Source organism: Copadichromis virginalis, linkage group LG12 (genome assembly GCF_057382275.1).
Source record: "Copadichromis virginalis isolate Kocher_CV1m ecotype Utaka linkage group LG12, C_Virginalis_male_GT1.1, whole genome shotgun sequence".
Taxonomy (NCBI): Eukaryota; Metazoa; Chordata; class Actinopteri; order Cichliformes; family Cichlidae; genus Copadichromis; species Copadichromis virginalis.
The window spans coordinates 14,042,050-14,049,314 of NC_140629.1; the positions used below are offsets into that span (position 1 = coordinate 14,042,050).

Consider the following 7,265-nt stretch of genomic DNA (forward strand, 5'->3'; position numbering starts at 1 on the left):
GAACTACAGGGAGCAGCCTGGCTATGCTGTTTTGACTGATAAAGAGGAGAGTCAGCGGCTCTTCGCTCTCCTTCGTTTGCCTGTGTTTGAGACTACAGAGTAGTCTGGTGGGGAAAAAAGGAAATGATTTTGTTTTATTGATTGCATATATGAAAGCCACATGTAAATGGAAATGTAAACAAACAAGGGTAGGCCATACGGTGCTTCTTACAGGGAAAAGATGGTGGAGTGCACTTTAAGAACATATCTATATAAGCTGGCTAAAATATGACTGAAGATCATGTTTTGACAATACACAAGTGAAAAGCTTTAAAGTGAGCCGAGAGGCACTCAATAAAGGTATTAAAAACAAGAAGGAATTTGTATGAATATGTAAGAAAACTTTTAAAGAGGCTAATAGCTAAAAGCTATTGCTGGTTATCAGCAATAGCTAGCTAAAACGGTTTAACGGCAATGCTAAACTCTTTGATAAAAGCAACGGGCAATGCTTAAAAAGAAGAGGTAAAGGTAATGGATAAATGCTGGAAATAGCTAGAAAAAGACATAAAAATGTAAAAAATTGTTACCTTAATGTTGGTGAAACTGCTAAGATAGTAGTTCATGGTGTTAGCTGCTAAAGGTTAATGGAAGGGTAGCGATTTTAAACAATAAAGGTGGTTTCCATATAGAAGTAGCCTATATGAATTAAGGCACATGTCGGTTTCTTGAAAGAGTTGGGCAACAACGATTTGATGGGAAATTAGACATTTAAAATACATAAGTCTTCAAGAGAAATGTTGGTTTATGTTTAATTATTGGTTAGGACTTTCTGACATACCAAATAACTCATTAAGATAATATTGGTTTAACTCATCTGTTTTACAGTAATAGAAAAACAATTTTAATTAAGCAGATGTTGCCATCTAGTGGCGACACCATTTCTGCAACTAATGCAGGTAATGTAAATACCAGAAATATTTGTCTATAAAAGTCCAGTTCCAAAAACGACCATGAAACAGTTTAATTCCAGGAAAAGCCAGTGTTAGGTTGGAGATGGAAGCTCACACAAATGCACACAAAATCCCTGCCTGAGCCTCTACTCTGTGTGTTTAGGATTAATCGGCCATAGCAGGGGCCCTGATGGAGGGGGAGCCAAGCGTAGAGAACATGGCTGGCCCTCTCTCTATCAATCAGAGAACTCTTCTTCTACCCAAACCAAATTGACCTGCCGATGCACTGGCCACGTCCGGGCTCTATGTGGAAATAAATCACACTGAATCAGAAGTAGGTACCTGTCAGCTCCACTGAATGTACCATTTCTCCCTGTGCTCTCCCTGGATGCAAAGATGTGTCTCTCTGTGTGGCTCGCTGCCTCACAAACAGCAGACTGAACAGCTGACTGAACCGCACACGCAGACAATTATGGAAAGAGCTCGTATTTTATGTACGAATGCTGTAGCTGAGTTTTTCTTGTTTGATCAGATGTACATTTATTTTGTGGCAAATAGATTTAATCCCCTGGCATGGTCATCCATCGATGCACTCACAGCTTTAATAATCTTACACTGTGGAACAGAAGAGGTTGAGGATAAGGGTGAAGGGAACGTTTATGATCAAACTGTAATCTCCTTTCCTTGAGAATAAATGTTCTGACATTTGTCAAGCTGGCAGCGGTGCACAGCTGTCGATATGCCCTTGCGTCAGTGCTGACACACCAATTCTGAGCAAACTTATTGAGCTTGACAAATATGCAAAGCGGGAGTCTAATTTTAATTAGAAATACCGATAACAGCACGGACCCGATGGTGTTACACGGCTCTCCTCATCCTTCAGCTGCCCCATTATCCCCCAGTTGTAAAGTCTCTTCCAGTGGCTCTTAGCTCCAGGAAATGTAGCATCATGAGCAATGGTGTGAGGGAGATAATATGAGGAAGGGCTGGCACTAAATCTTAGTTCCGCTCATCTCCTCATCCTCTGGTTCACCTAGGCAGCTGGCAGACAGATGACTCAGTGCGTGGTCCGGGCTGCATCTCTGTTCCCGGGTCATCCATTGCTCCCGGAGTGATAAGTGGCTCTGTCCTGGTGCTGCTCGTCTGGTGCATACACAGTCAATCACTGAGTGGAGCCACAGTACAACGGCCGCCCATGGAGGACAGCAGAGCAATAACAAAACTCAAGGTGACATCTGTATCACCTGAAGTGATGAAAGAAATTCCGACTCTAGGTCCAAAAGGATTGCTTCCACTTTTGGCACTGTAACTGAGCATGTGTAGTTTTCTTTGGTAGCTTGTTATGTGACCTAAAGAGATTCAAATTGTGTGATTCTCAGAGAGTACACACTGTTCAGTTATGGAAAGTTGTTACCTTAAGGCAAAGTTAGGGGCTAATGATGACTTTTATCATATGCAGGCTCCTGCTGATGTCTGAAGCCTACAGCAGCAGTGAATGTGGTTTGTGGCGGTCATATTTACTGACAAATTAACAGGTGAAATATGATTTCAAATTCTTTTCACATTTGAGGTGTCTTAAGTTAATTGCAGCCATTCAAGTTTTATTTGTAGATAGCTCTAGTAGATGAAGATGAAGGCCTCTGTCTGGGCACAAGAAGGAGATTTTGTGCTTCATGACTGAAATTTTAACCCGAGGCGCCCTGAGGGTTTCCCAGAGCTGAACTGTTTTATCTGTGCAAAGCACACTTACTCTCGCCTCACAGTAACTACAAGACCGTAGAACATGACTTTTCTGAACAACTGCACATCCATTATTATTTTGATCTCCTGTTGTTTGATTTATTTAGATTTTTTTGCTATATTTCTAGTCAGCTTTAGACAGAACCAGGATATCTATTTCCCCAGTCTGAAGTCTTAAGTTAAGCTATGCTAACTCGGGGTAGCATCAGTCACTGCAAGAAAGTCAAAAAGACCATTTCTCATCTTATTTAGCTTTTTCGTCAGTGAACATGGCCCCTTTCTATATGATCAGTATTTTTATTGAACTTTGTGTGGATTCTCTCTGGGATTCCCCTTGCTAGAGACATGTGCAACTCCTTAACACTAGAAGATGCTTTGAGTAAAAAAAGCACATATCTGCCCAATCCTCAGTGACAGGCGCACACACACACACACATTCATAATAAGAGATAAAGGACTGCAGTCCAGCTTTATGTCCCTGCTGCAAGCCCACCCAGCACCAAGCAGCGAGTTGCAGCATCCAAGCACTAGATGGCAGCACAGCTGCACCGCTGCAGCTTTTCTGATTGAATATTTAGTCATTCACGCATTTCACCTGATCATTTGTATGACACAGCATGATTAAATATCCCAAAATGTCATATCTCCTCGTTCACTTCCTGTTGACATGTTGCCTGTTCTAGAACTTCTTATGTGCACACCATCGTCTCCAGGAAGAAGAAGAAAAAAAAAAATCTAATAACATGGCTGACTAACTGCTCAGACTGCATGTCATGCTGTTGTGAGTTAGCTTGAAAAGAAATATACATAAATTAAAGTTGAGCTCTGACATCCACTCGTTGGCCTTTTCCTAAACCACCCTCTGGAAATGAAAAAAGTTCTCCGACTTCTGGAAGAGAATATTCTTGCTAATCCTCTGGACCTGATCACGCTTTGCCAGGTAATTCCTAGAACCTGGCACTCTATCAGTGAAAGGAAATTGGGCTTAAGATGTGCAGCCCCCTCTGGTCTTTCAGAGTGTCTTTAAGAATGTTGAAGGGAAGACTTGTAAGTTCAATATTTACAGTCTGCTGTACTTGTACTGATTTTAGACAGCTATGCCCGTTTACGTCAGTGAATTAAATCTAAACCGAAACAAATACATGTGTACGTCTCAGATCTAATTAAGGGGTATTGTTCAGAAAAGGAAAGCAAACTGCATCTGTACTTTAATCACACATCATTTCTGAGGATTTTCTTGCTTCCAGTACTCCAAGAACCCAATGAGCGTGTCTGACCATATTGTGGTTGTAAAACATACTTTCCTACTCAGAGACTCCTGCCCATCATGATTCATTCCATCATGACTGACTGTGCTCCCCAGAGCATGAGAGAGAAGCTTATCATCTGTCTCCTCCTCATTTCATGCCCTGTAGCAGGCAGCCTTCACTATGGAACCAACCCAGGATGTAGCCATCACTGACACACCTTAATTGCTACACAGGAAACTTTCAGGAGAAGCAGTGAGCGCACATCTAATCATGATATTCAAAAAAGAAAAAAAAAGTTTGGGGTGTGATATTGCCACAAAAATGTAACCTTTCCACTGCTGCAGTTTCAGGATAAGGTGAGCCGGCTGCAACCCTAAAATGTGCTGGAAGCTGAGATAACCTATCCAATATCAGCAACTAATGAGGCAGAAAGAGGAGCTGGAGCAGACAGACACTATGATTCCACCTCCATACGTTTTCATGTGCAAGATAAGCTTTGTCAGAGGTCAGTGGTAGTTTGACCAATTTCCAGCACTATTTCTGCCAATGGCTGTCGATTTGATGGCAGCGTGGATTGCCAGCCGTGGTGAACGAGCAGCTGCAGTGCTTTTGGCCCACAGGGGAAATCTGTTTGGGCTGGCCGGAGTTGAACAGCTGAGTACTTTTACTCGTGGTGAGAAGATTGCTCTCATGTTTTATTGAATGTTGCCTCCGGCACTTCTCATCCTTGACAATCTGATTCTCTGAAGGTCCACCTCATGACCTTAATGTTCAACCAATGGGGTGTTGCAGTTCAGTCACGTTGACCCCTCCATCAACCTCATCAGCCTCATCGGTCCTTTGGGTGGCATTTATGGGCCACTCTCCAGCTGGATTAATATCTTTGCAGCACACCTGCGTTGTACTTAATTGTCCTTGCACCTATATAACCTGTCATGTTTGCCCTTTCGTTCACTCTTACCATTACAGGCATCACTTTATCATCAAGTCTTGCTTCTCTGTTACTGTTAAAGTGCACAGCCAACAATCTCCTCATACTGAGTATGTACATGTGCTTTTGGCAAACATTAAATTTAGGTCAAGGTCCTCTCATCCTGCCAGCATCAGATAGAAGAGTCTGTCTAGTCCCCTTGTCTGACCTCTACAGCTGTCACACGAACTGTATTGTAGTGACTATTTAATCCACTATAGCTGTCATGGAGCCAGTGATGCTGCCATAAAGAACAACCTTGTTCCTTTATAATCCATTATATTATTCTTGGAAGTTTTCCTTTACATCGGAAAACACTGAAAAGGTCCTTCCAGGCATTTCTGTATTATAAATGTGTCAGTGCTGTTTGTGTTTTTGGCACAACAGGCACAGAGGAACCAAGAAGAATGTGCAAGAGGAGAGGATAAAATACCAGACCACTTGAAAATTGGCTTAATTCAGCTTGCTATAAACATAAACAATGCAACGGCAGATGTTGCTGCCCCGGTAACAATGTGGTGGCTGCATTGAAGCACATGATTCAACTGGGAGATAATGGTGCTGACAAAATGCAATCTGGTTACAACCATAAATAAGTTTTATTATGTAAGTGGTAGAAGTTAAAATCAAACAAAGAAAAAGAAAACAATGTCCCACACGTGCTTTGCTTTACATTCCTCTCTGCAGAGTTGGCAAAGTAAGGTTAAGAAATGGACCAAACCACTTTGAGGCGTATGAGGGTGAGCTCATTTTTCTAAATATAAAAATCTATTGTTTTGCATCTACAAATGCACAAGAGCATTCAGCTTAATTTTAAATTATTTAACATTCTACGGTTAAATTTACAATGACGCACCAAGGACAACAACTCTGTTCCCCCCCCAGAAAAATCAATCAAACAAAAAATTGTATATTTAATGATGCTGGCATAAATGTCTGTGTTCAACATTAAAGTTTAACTTATTGAGTTTGTGTGCTAATATTTAGCAGCGACTCAGACATCAAAGTACTGCCACCTTTGAATTGCCCCTGTGAGACTGCTGGAGGAGAAATGACAGTAGGACAGTAGTTCAGTCTAAACAGCAACACATTCAAAAGCAAATATCAATTTCATTGTTTCACAAAATATCCAGGATTCTCCAAAGAAAACTTCCCATACAGTTAGTTTTGGAAACATGAACTGTACTAGAAAATGACCTGGCACAGTTTATGGAGCCGTGCTGCAAAAAATGACAATAAATGATAGATGAATGAGACAAAAGAGTGGATGGTGATGTATCTTTTATGAGGTAGGCAGCTTAATTAAAGGCCCGATTATTGCATCAGTGATTTTTATTTACTCAACAACCTCCTTGCTTACTCCATTACTAAACAGGAAACAAATGATCCCATTACTAAAAGACAAATAGTTTCCAACTAATGAACTTTGTAGCTGTGTGATATTTGCTTAAAATGTGTCTTCTTTTGACTTTAACAGGGAAGCAAACCTTTAGAAGTCAAGACTTTATGGTTGCTTTATGTTGTTATCGCTAAGATATCTCTCTGACTGCTAAGATGGCCTCCAGCAAAGATATCAAAGTCCCCTCATTAGCGAAGGAGCAAAGCAAATATAACAAGGAAGAAATGTTTGCATCGCAGTGAGAAGCAGCCAAACATCTGGGTTCTGTGCTATTTTAGACAGCTGTGAGATGGCACAGGAAAGTGACATCAGTTTTTTTCCCTTTTTTCTTTTTGTCTCGGTTGAGTGATCCTCGTGATCCTCTGCTTTCACAGAACCACCGCCACGAGCTTGAAAACAAAATGAAAACTGAAAAAGACGGTTTGATCGTTCAGAGTGTTTGTGCTTGAATCATTTCCGATGATTGTGACGGGATTCCTCCCTTTGGATCACTTCAGGAGGTCAGGAAACAATATGGCAGTGTAGAAATGTGCCACAGATCTCATTCATACAGTTGAGTCATTTTTTTTCCTATCAGGGATGTGAGTCTGTTTCAGTCAAACAGCAAACAGTCCTTAGCCGCTTCATACATTTCTTTTTGTTTGTTTGTTATTAGCTGAAACCTGAAAACATTGATCCAATCGTCAAGCGTGACAGCCAATTTTTATGTAAAGCGCCTGCTGTCACTGTGTTAACACTGTTTGCATATGTGCACATTGTGTGTATGAGTGCTAAAGCATGCACTGGCTGTTTGGAATATTGCAGTGCCCTGTCCTGCCTGCCTGCCTTGGTGTGCTTGATTTCTCTGTTGTGGTGGGATTACTCTGGGGATTAGCAGGATACTGGCAGCACCCATCGATGGGGCAGAGATGACAGTTCCCATCATGTAGTCTTCCCGCTTCAACCCGTTGCTACTCCCCGGACTTAAAGCGGCACAA

General features: G+C 41.5%; 1 long non-coding RNA gene across 1 annotated transcript; it reads left to right on the plus strand.

Annotated features, from left to right (window-relative positions):
* Positions 1 to 436: 436 nt before the first annotated feature.
* LOC146696629 (uncharacterized) lies at positions 437 to 3,700 on the plus strand. The gene is made up of 3 exons (XR_014923108.1): positions 437 to 507; positions 1,093 to 1,263; positions 1,967 to 3,700. It is a non-coding gene; the product is annotated as an uncharacterized LOC146696629 (long non-coding RNA).
* Positions 3,701 to 7,265: the final 3,565 nt, after the last annotated feature.